The sequence below is a fragment of the Centruroides sculpturatus genome, unplaced genomic scaffold (assembly GCF_000671375.1).
Source record: "Centruroides sculpturatus isolate CEXI.00-Female unplaced genomic scaffold, Cexi_2.0 scaffold692, whole genome shotgun sequence".
Taxonomy (NCBI): Eukaryota; Metazoa; Arthropoda; class Arachnida; order Scorpiones; family Buthidae; genus Centruroides; species Centruroides sculpturatus.
Genome location: NW_019384902.1, coordinates 369,693 through 381,195, shown reverse-complemented (window position 1 = coordinate 381,195; position 11,503 = coordinate 369,693).

Here is an 11,503-nt window from a genome sequence, read left to right as displayed (position 1 = left end):
TTTTTTTTTTTTTTTTTTGAAATGATAGACAATAAAATCCTTTTCACAAAGAAAAATATTAATTTCCATTGTTCTATCCTAGTATACTGTGGTATACCAGGATTGTGTGCAGGGTAACCATAAGACAAAGACAACAAGAACTTTACACAAACCTCAATGTATGAGGAAACAAAATTTATTCTGTGTAATTACATCCTAGTAGGTCTTAAAACAAGAGACTCATTGGGTTCTTTTATGGTATAAATACAAAAATCAAATGCGTATAAACATCAAAACAAACAAAGGAAATATATACAATTGTCTTAGTGGTCGTACTACTCCCATTTTCATATCCTTTGTATAATTACAATAATTGTTCCAAGCATGGAGAAAACACTACCATTAGATATGATGTTCGATAAAAATAAAGGTCTTACACTTGCCCTTAACAGTTCTCTTGGCACTTGGCATTAATTCTTTACCGATGATTGCAAAACTTTTGTGGAGGAACTTGGATTGTCCTTTTTACTTAGTCCGACTTCCTAGTGTCCATATTGTTTTCATTGGTAACCGAATTTCACTCTCACTTGTAGCATGTGTGTAACAAGCAGGAGACTCCAAACAAAAAAGATGTCTCCTCGGTGAACACATCCAGATTTATACCTCCTGCCATTAGTGTGTATGTCACATGTGGTCCAAACCTCAACCAATCAGCAGGTACACACTATGTACCTTAATACAATGTGATATCCCAACACAAAACAGAAAAAAATATAAATTTAGTACAATATATGACCCGATACAGAACAAACGGAACATGCACAACAGAAAAAGTACAATAATACTAGTGCTGTAGCACTACACCATTTATTAAGAATTGTTGATTCTATATTATGTTAAAGTTACATGCATACAAAACTTAGATAATTAAAATATCTGTTTTAAGAATAACAGATATTTTAATTATCTAAGTTTTGTATAATTTCAAAGTATACAGTATAGTAAATTGATTCTTAAAAACTCTGTAAAGCATATCATAAACAACAGAAACATCATATTAAAATCAACAAAGAAAAGTAATTTTTATATTGAACAGTATATTATATTGTTCATGTATAAAATTAACTTATTATTTTTGGGTGTAAGGAAATTTTAAGAATTGATAGAAAAATTTAATAAAACAATAAATTTCAGATAACTCTATTACAGGAACATTTCAGCTTCTAATATAAAAAAATGTAAATCTTTGTAGTATATAAAGTAATTATAAATCAAGTGTAAATTATTATTGTATTCAAAAATTAAAATGAAAATTTATGTTAAGATTTTTCTCTCTGCTTGATACATTTTTTTTTAAAAACAAAAAATGCAAATTTAATTAAAGGTATAATAATAACAAATTGAAGACACAAGCTGAATATCTGAATATTTATCTATGGAGTTTAAAAAAAAATTAATAATTTCTCTGCTAGTAACTTTTTTATTTAAACTAAATTTTTATTTAAATTTAAAACAAAGTATATATTAATTTGTAATCCATTTAAAAAACATTGTTTTATTTTTTCAGTTTTGGCTGTTTTCTACTAGTTTTGGCTATTAGTTTGGGAGAAACTCTAAAGGAAAACAGAACTAACATATCAGATATACCTGTTAGAGAAAATGTAATTTTTTCACAGACATCAGTATGGAAGAATTATTTTCCAGGTGTTTTGCACTTATAATAATTATAATAATATCAAAGTCAGATTCAAATTGTTAATTATTCTGTAAATAAAGCATTGTACTTAAAAATTATTAAAGTTTTAATTTTTCTGTTTTTATTTTAAACCATTGTATTTTAATGATATTTAACAATAAATTTTTTATTTTATTTATTTATTTTTTGTTATTTTATTTGCAACTATTACTAAAAATTCAACTACATTAAACTTATAGATGTGTTACTGATATGTTTTATCTTTCTTATCAGATTTAATGTTAACTTAAATATCTGATATTAATATTTATTTAATGTTAATATATTTTTTTTATAAAGTAAATGTAAAATTCTTTTTTAACATTGCTTCATTAAAACATTTCAATTTATTTTAAAATTATTTTGGATTTAAATAAGCATTCTTAATAATGATAACTTGTTTATGTAACTAAAAAAATATTCAATATTTGGTATTTGATATTACTTTCCTAGTTGTTATAGAATATAATGTAGGGAAAATATTATGATTGACCAAATTTTGACTCTCCTGATTTTTTGCATTTCTTAATACAGTGGAACTCAGATATAATGTAACCTTGGTTTTATTGAACCAAACTGTCTAGTTCCAGCAAATCTGCAATGTCTTTAATGCATTTTTCATTGGATATAGTGAACATGGTTATAATGGAAACTCTGTTATATTGAACCAAATTATTCTGAACCTCTATTTGAAAGACTTCAATTACACTGAACTGCCTCTAGTGAACTCCAAAAATACCAGGTAAGCCATGTGCTGCTCCTTTTCCTAGAAAACATTTGTTGTTTACTAGAAAGTACAATACTGTATTAGTTACTGACATTAACATAGCCAATAACTCACATTCCTCATTAACCTAAAATTCTTCACACTTTCATACTCAGTCATATTTGCTGCTTTGACAATGATCTTGCTACAGAAGGAGTCCTTATAGATGAAGAAATTTTGCAGTCTGTGATTGCCCCAGAAGAAAAAGAGGAGGAATAAAAAAAAAGTGATGAGTGTGAAGCCATTTTTCCTATTCCAAGTACTGAAGAGGCCAAGAAGGCATTGGAAATAATACAAATACAGATTTGCCAAACTTCAAGAAGAATCAGATGCAGATATACAGTATTCTTAAACAATGTTTGCCAATTGGAAAAAGTGCTAAATGAAAATCTCATTAAGAACTACAAGCAAAAGTCAATTAGAAATTTTTTCAAAGTTGTTCAAAATTAGATAGTCACAAAGGATGAGAAAAGTTCTTTATAAATGCAGTTCTGAATATTGAGTGAATTATTGCATCTTTCAATGCATTTTAATTGTTCTTTTGATTCATGGTTATAATGAACTTCAGATACAATGAACTAAAACTAGTAGTCCCATGCCTGTTCACTATATCATAGTTCCACTGTATTTTGACATTCCATGTACCCAAAAATATTTTTTAAAAAACTCCTTACAAAATTGTGTGCATTTTGCATTATATCTCAGCACTAGATAAATCAAAAATTTTGAAACTTGGCAAGACTTTTTTTATATATGGACTATTATGCTATTAAATTTTGGAGATTATAAGTCAAGGGAGAGAGATAGAGAAGGTTGTATCATACCTCAAATTAGAGTTAATGAAAATTTTACTCATTATTATTAGCATTTATAATTTCTTTAAAAATCACCCCTACCCCCAAAATAAAGCTTTGACCTATTTATAGTTATTAATAATATAAAAATTATTTTTCAATAAAATCTCATAATGGATGGTGCCACATATAAGTTAAAAAAATACTTGTTTTTAAAAGTAGAGAAATTTATTGAACAAAATTACTCTTTTAAAGTTTTACTATTATTTAAATTTTATATCATAATATAATTGAAAATGATCAGACTTACTTTCTGTTCACCTTAATCTCCTGTTAGCACATTAGGAAATTTGTGCAAGAGCTCTTGCTAGCTTTTTTTTTTAAAACATAATTTAGTGTTTTCTTTTTAAATTATTTTTTTAACTATTAAGTTTATGTATAGTAAAAATGTAAACTTGTATTATTTTTCATTTTATTTTAACAAACTTTTAAAAACATTTTAATATTTATTTTGATAGATATAAGCTGTAATAATATACCAACAATAAAAGAAATTTTTTCTGCAACTCCCATTATATTAACAAGTAGAAAGATTTATTGGTACACTTTACTTTTAAAATACCAAGAAAGAAAGTAAATATTTTTCTATATTAATAAGATAAATGATTTATGTGACTTAATGTTAAAAGAAAAATACTGATTAAGTTTTAAAAATTTTTTATAGATATGATGACTGTATTACCCTTTTATTACCTCAGTTAGAATGTTGTCTTAGAGTTATTTATACAACTGTTAATAAGTGTCATGACAGGATGCTTACTGCAGAGGTAATTTCATAAATATTTCTTTTTCTTTTAATATTACTCTAATGTAATAAAATTAATAATTTTTAGCATTGTTTTTACCTCATAGTTTTGATAAATAATGTAATAATAAAATTACATAAGAGTTTAATTTTTAATAAAATATTTATATGCTTTTTAATTTTACTTTTGTACTAACTGTATTAGCTGTATAATAAGTGAAGTAAAAATACTTCTATGCATTTGGAGCTAGAACCATCTGGAATGACTAAGACAAAACCTTTCTCACTTTGTTTCTAGCCATTTAAACACTGAGTACAAAGGTTAATTAATGATGTCGACAACGTCTATACTTCTGTGAGATCCGGAATTTTTGTGACGGAAATCCCGCTCTTTTATTAACAAAAATGGTAATTAATTAAATTTTCGTTTATGTGACACCCTAGAAGAAAAAACGATTTTTAGCCGGGATTGTGTAAACTTTCTGGTTATGACTAGCAACATCCATTGTTCTCTGCAGAATGTGCATCTCATCTTGCAAGAAGGTTTACAGTTAGCATCTAAATGTCGTCATTTGTTGTAGATCCCTGGAACACCTATAACCTTTAACTCATGAACATCCGATCACATGGTGGAAATTCCCCACAAAACCTATAAAAGACCGTTCTTACCCCCTCTCGGGGGAGTCTATTACCGAACGCTGGACCGATGACATTGCGCCGATTCTCCAAACCCGCCGAATTCCGATCTCCGATGAACCTCGAATAAAATCTTCGCAAAAGTCGCGAACTTTTTAAATTTGTGCTCCTGTGGATAATAGATTTGAACATTAAGCGCCTCCCCAGATTAAACAGATTAAGGAACTCCATAAAGAGGTATGAACAGCGGGAAACTCTCTCTCGAGCATATAAGGCCGTTTAAATGCAGTTTGTGTAGTCTTTGATTAATTCGCTTGTTTTAATAAATTGTTATTTTACTTGTTAAAAATATGGTAGCCTCCTTTACTTGATCACGTCCTTCACCTTATCGTCGACCCCAAATTCTCTCCAACCACTCGCCTGACATTTGAGAGTCAATTAGACGTCCTGACAAGTGAACAGGAGCCTTACGTCCCCGTATTCACACTTCAGTATCAACTATGATGTCACTCCCCACCTTGGATGGTGCCACATATAATTTTAAAAAATACTCATTTTTAAAAGTAGAGAAATTTATTGAACAAAATTACTCTTTTAAAGTTTTACTATTATTTAAATTTTATATCATAATATAATTAACCCCCTATCTCGGAAAGCCAATCCAATACTCAGCAAGCCTGTCACAGTCTCTAGTGCATCTTCTTTACTTAGCTCATGTATTTTTGAATTTTCCAACTTTATTTTCTTCAACTTTAGCAACTATCCCTCAGTATCATCTAAACCTTATCAACAACAATGACGTCACTGGTAAGATGAAACCTTTGTAAACAGTGACACCGTTTGAATATCTACCAACCAATGTTCTAACAGACCACAGTGTACCTGAAGAAGGCCTATTAAGAAGGCTGAAAACATTTGTACTCAGTGTTTAAACGGCTAGAAACAAAGTGAGAAAGGTTTTGTCTTAGTCATTTCGATGTAAAAATATTATTATATATGATTAAATTCACTAAAGTATAAAAAAAGCTTAGAAGTGATATATCATGTAATTCTTTTATATTTATAATTTTTTATCCAAAATGGTTGTTGCCATCCATTTTATTCAAAGTTTCAGTTATCTGAGATTGTATTGGTCCACATTACTTTAGATCAGTTTTCTCAATCTGTTATCTGCAATGATAGGACAGGTCCACATGTAGGCTTAAATAAATACAGATTAAAACTTTGTTCAATGATGATTCAATTTTAATAGCTTACTTTCAATTTAATTAATTATGTTTCTGTATTTATTCAAAACATAATTTATGATTTATCCAACATTGGGCACAATATGTCCCAAATGTTGGAAATACAGTCGACCCCCTATAACACGGTAGATACGTTCCGTATTATATGAATTCTGTGTTGTACGAGTCACTTAAATACATGAGCCAATCACAGCCCGGCACATATGCAGTTTACAGACTATGGCTGTTTGAAATGTTTTCTTCCATAAAATTAATTGATTCTAGATTAATTTGACTCGAACATTCCAAATCACATATAATTTTTTGGGAATAATCCGTATAAACTATGCTGTAAACAAAAAATTGTAGGATTACTTACTGAGTGTGCACCGTTTGATGACACCATTGCTTAAGCTTGTTTTCGTCGCGAAGCAGCTCATCAAATGGCTGGCGCGTATTTCCTGATAAGTTATTTTCCTGCGAAAAATTCGCTTGACTTTGGAAACATCATTAATATAAATATAATTTTTATGGCCGTTAAATAATAAATGGTTTTTAGTAAGTGTGCTGCTCACTTAAACCCAACGGTTTGTGCAATGTCCGCTATTGGTCTAGATTCAACCAATCCTGTCGCGACATGAGTCGGCGATGACGTTTACCATGTTATACGAGTCTCCTTTAGTGTGTTATACGAACACGTTCGCAATTTTTCACTGTGTTATACGAATCCGTGTTATATGAACCCGTGTTATAGGAGGGTCTACTGTATATGCCTTCCACTTCAAATTAGTAGTGTCTTAATCCTGTACATCATACTTTTCCTGTTAGCAAAAGAGTTGTGCTGGTCATCCATCTAACTCCTTTCAGGGGAAAGTTTTTGAATTGAAAAAATGTGATTTCCAGTGAAAACCAGAAGTTCATATATAGTTAATCGGAGCCTCCAGCTCATAAGCTTTCCATATCTGGTCTCAACTTTTATGTATCTATCGTTATTCTCGCGATTAAGGGAGGACAGACTGGCAAACGGACAACAGTGGAAATTTATAGGTCTACAATTTTTAATTTACCAGTTATCACAGAGGAAAAGTATAGTGATCAGTTAAAAAATGACTCCCAAGATTTATACAGTTTTGGACTCAGGATACCTTGAAATGTTGAGAAATGAAAAAAAAAAAAAATGGGGGTTTTTCTGTATGTATGGATGTTAGTGTATGTATGTGGAGGGCATGATTTTGTTCACCCTCTTTGAAACTTCATAACTCTTGTAGTTTTTGTCAAAAATTTCTGAAATTTTGCAGGAAGGTTTATTTATTAGGGGGATTGATGCTATTAAATTTTGATGATTAAAGGTCATTGGAGTGGGCAGATAGATGGAGGTTGTGTGTCATATCTCGAGTAGGATCGGACTTAATGACAAGTTTACTTGTTATTAGCATTTACAGTTTTTTATAAAATCCATCCCTACTTTCAAGATTAAGCTTTTTGCTATTTTATAATAATAAAAAATATAAAGTTTTTAATAATTAAATATCATAACAGATGGTGCCACACACATAGCTTTACATTTTTCCAGGAAAGTTGCTAGATTTTTTTTACTAAAAGTCTAATAATCAGTTAATGTTATTGATAATCAATTTTTATTTAAATTGAATTATCAAGAAGAGTTCATCCATAAACCATGCTCTATTTAAATCATATTCTATTTTAGTTCCTAGTCTTCCTAATTCTTCTCTCTCTTCTTCATTTTCACCTTTTCCCATGTTTATATGGGGTTGGCATTTCCTTCTCTAATATGTTTTTTCCATTTCTCATCTCTATCATTTTCCCTATCAAGGGCTTCTCTCTTAAATCAGGTTCAAGTCATCTTCCACCTTATCTTTCCAACACATCTTTGGTCTTCTTTTTTTCCTCTTTTCTTTTACTACCAGTTTTCTGATCTTTCCAACATAATTGTCACTTCTTTGCTCTACATGGCCAAACCACCTCAACCTGCATTCTTACATATGTAAGTTTGCCGACTTTACGGGGGAAACAATTTATCTCACATCAGAATGAGCCTAAGGGAAACCACGTATGTGGGTAGTGGTGAAGGAGGCAAATGAAGAACAAGTGTTTTACAAAAGAAAACCCGTTTATTTGTTCGAATTCATGCTTACATTGATATTGGACAATTCCAAAATCTCGGTGCTCCTGTGAAACGACGAGAGTTCAGGTGATCGGTCGCAGCCCAGGCGGACGAGAAGGATCACTGGACGATGCAGATGTTTGGTGTTAAGCTGTGGCGTCCTAGGTGATCAGTGGTAGCTCAACACAATAGCCAAAGTACAACTGTCGGCTTAATCCAGAGGAGACTCTCTTTCGATCTTGAAGTTCCGATTTTTATAGTTTTTCCCCACTGTTCGCATTTCGGATTGGTCCCTCGTCCCATTCCTTGCTTTTCGATTGGTCTCTCCTTTGTCTCCAGGTGCAAGACAAAACTTTTTCGGGTCGCGGGAAAGGTCTGATTTGAGGTGTCCATCTGATACCTCTTTGTCAACTCTGCTCGGTGACTGTTTATAAAACAATAACACCTGTACTCATAACTCAGGCCGTTGTTTACCATTTCTTGACGTCTAAGAATTTAACGATCATTTTCAGCTTTCATTTATCAAAAATTCCCCTATTTTTTTGTTTGAAAAGGTTTATCTCAGCCAACATTTTATAGACACGCGAGTCAAAGATCTACCTGTTTATGAGCACTCGTGTTAGAGTTTGTCTTCTGCTAAGACCTTGACAGATAGTTTGACACATACTCGAACTGTTCCGAGTCTCGTTGTTTACATCTTGTGTCGCGCAAGAATGTCACGGTTTACTTGAGTTCGAACCTCGTCTGAGAACTTGCACATCTTTTTGCTCAAGGGGCCTACCTTAACAGAACCTCTAATAAAATCATTCCTTACTCTATCCTTCCTTGACACTCCACACATCCATCTCAGCATTCTCATCTCCACCACCTCCATCTTTCTTTCTTGAGCTCTTGTTATTGTCCATGTCTCAGCTCCATATAACATTGCAGGTCTAACAACTGATTTATACAACTTTCCTTTCAGATTGCAGCTAACTCTCTTGTTGCATAACACACCACTCAGTTTCCTCCAGTTCATCCATCCACATTGAATTCTATGCTGCACCTCTGAGTTCAATCCTCTTCCCATCTCAACAAATGTCCCAAGATATTTAAAACTTGGAACAAAAGGGAGCAGCACATTTTGGATTTTAATATTACACTCATCTCTACCATTCAGAGTCATATAAGCTTTGTGAATTTTTTGTCTCTTTAATCCTTTTGGTAGACTATCTCACAGCAAAGGTTAATAAATTCTTTTATTAGTTTTCACATATGCATTTCGAACCGGTGTAACATTTCGGTTCCTCTTCAGTGTTCTACAATTATAAAAATTAAATTGATATAATTTAAAAAAAACCAACAAAGTAATTTGCTAAGTAACATAACATAAACACATCACAAATACCTCTAAGGGTTTTACACATTTCTTATTTCATACAGTTGGATCGTTACTAACTAAAACACCAGTACAAGGAGTAAAAAGTAATATGATGAAATAATTTAAGATCTTTTCTATATTTGTATCCATTTGCAATACCTTTGTGTGGGTTTTCTTTGTAATTATGTTGTTGTAATAATTTTCTTAGTTTTCTTAGTTTCTTAGTTGTAATTATCTGTGAGATAGTCTACCAAAAGGATTAAAGAGACAAAAAATTCACAAACGAATAAATACAGCTATAACCAGAATATTCGTCATATAAGCTGTTTTAATTCTGCTAATCTTCATGCCCTTTTCTTCTAAAACTTTCCTCCAGTCTTCCAGTTTCTTCTCAGCCTTGGTTTGGGAAAGTTCACACAGTGCAATATCATCTGCAAACAGCATACTCCACGAAGCCTCACACTTCACGTCACACACCAACATGTCCATTATCAGGTCAAACAAATAAGGGCTAAGGGCCGATCCCTGATGTAAACCAACATTAATGAAGAACCCTTCTGTAGTGCCCACACTATTCTTAACTTGGGTCTCTGCTCCCTCGTACATTTCCTTGACAAGCCTAACATACTTCTCTGGAACATTCTTTTCCCTCAAACATCTCAATATCACTTGCTTTGGTACCCTATCATACACCTTTTCTATCAATAGCTCTATGAACATCATGTGCAAATCTTCCTGCATTTCCCTGTGCCTTTCCATCAGCTGGTTTAGAGTAAAGATAACATTAGTCATACTCCTTGCTGGCAAAAAGCCAAATTGTTCCTCTCCAATCTCAGATTCCTGCCTAATCCTTCTTTCTACAATTTTCTAAACTAAGTAAGACTAATATTTATGAATTGTAGTCCTACATAAATATTAGTCCTACTTAGTTTAGTCCCACTCCTTCCAATTTATAAGTATTTTTATGACATTATGTATAACTTTTATATTTAATACAGTTGACCACCCTATAACACTGTTGATTATTCCATTTTATATGAATTCCATGTTGTATGAGTCAGTTAGATTTTACAAATATATGTGCCGGGCTGTGAACGTATTTGTAAAATCTAAGTGACTCGTACAACATAGAATTCATATAAAACAGAATAATCAACAGTGTTATAGGGGGGGGTCAACTGTGTTTCAATTTTTAAAATAATTTTTCTCTAGAGTCAGATTCTTTTAAGGTACAGTTTATCAATACAGTATTTAAAATAGAAAAAGGGATTTGATTAATTTCATTATTAATTAATTGTAAGATCAATATATTATTAAATGCAGTATATAAGTTTTAAAATGTATTTTTCAAATGTATTCATTTTATTAAAATAATTAGGACCAATTGGTTTTGTACCTTATTCATCCATCCCTAACTATTACTAATTGAAAATATTGAAAAGAAAACCTAATGATAAAAAAATGTTTAATTATAAATTACAGTAGAGCATTGATTATCCGACTCAATTGGGGACTGGGGTTGGTCGGATAACCGAAAAAATGGATAACCGAAAAATATGAAAAAATACATTATTAGTATAGTATATTAGTATATCCCATGTAATTAGTATATTAGTATATTGCTATTAACCTACTTCACGTTGAATTTTCATTGACATTAAGCCTAACAAATATTTTTAAAAAATAATATTGGGTTGTTCGGAAAGTAAGTTCGTTTTTTTTACCACTAGACGGATTAGTGGTATTTTTTCCGCCATTTTCTTTCTAAACCGTATTATCATTATATATTTTGACAGCTAGCATTTTATGGCTTATTTGTAAAAAATTTTGTTTGATTTCATGCAATTGTTTATTTTTTGTGTCCCATCAAATATGGAAGATCGAAAGCAGCAACTTCGGCATATTTTGCTTTTTTATTACCAAAAAAATAAAAATGCCGTTCAAGCAAGAAAAAAATCGTGTGACATGTATGGTGGAGATGTGTTGACAGAACGACAGTGCCAAAACTGGTTTACAAAATTTCGTTCTCGCAATTTCAGTATTGAAGATGCACCACGTTATGGATGGCCAATTGAAG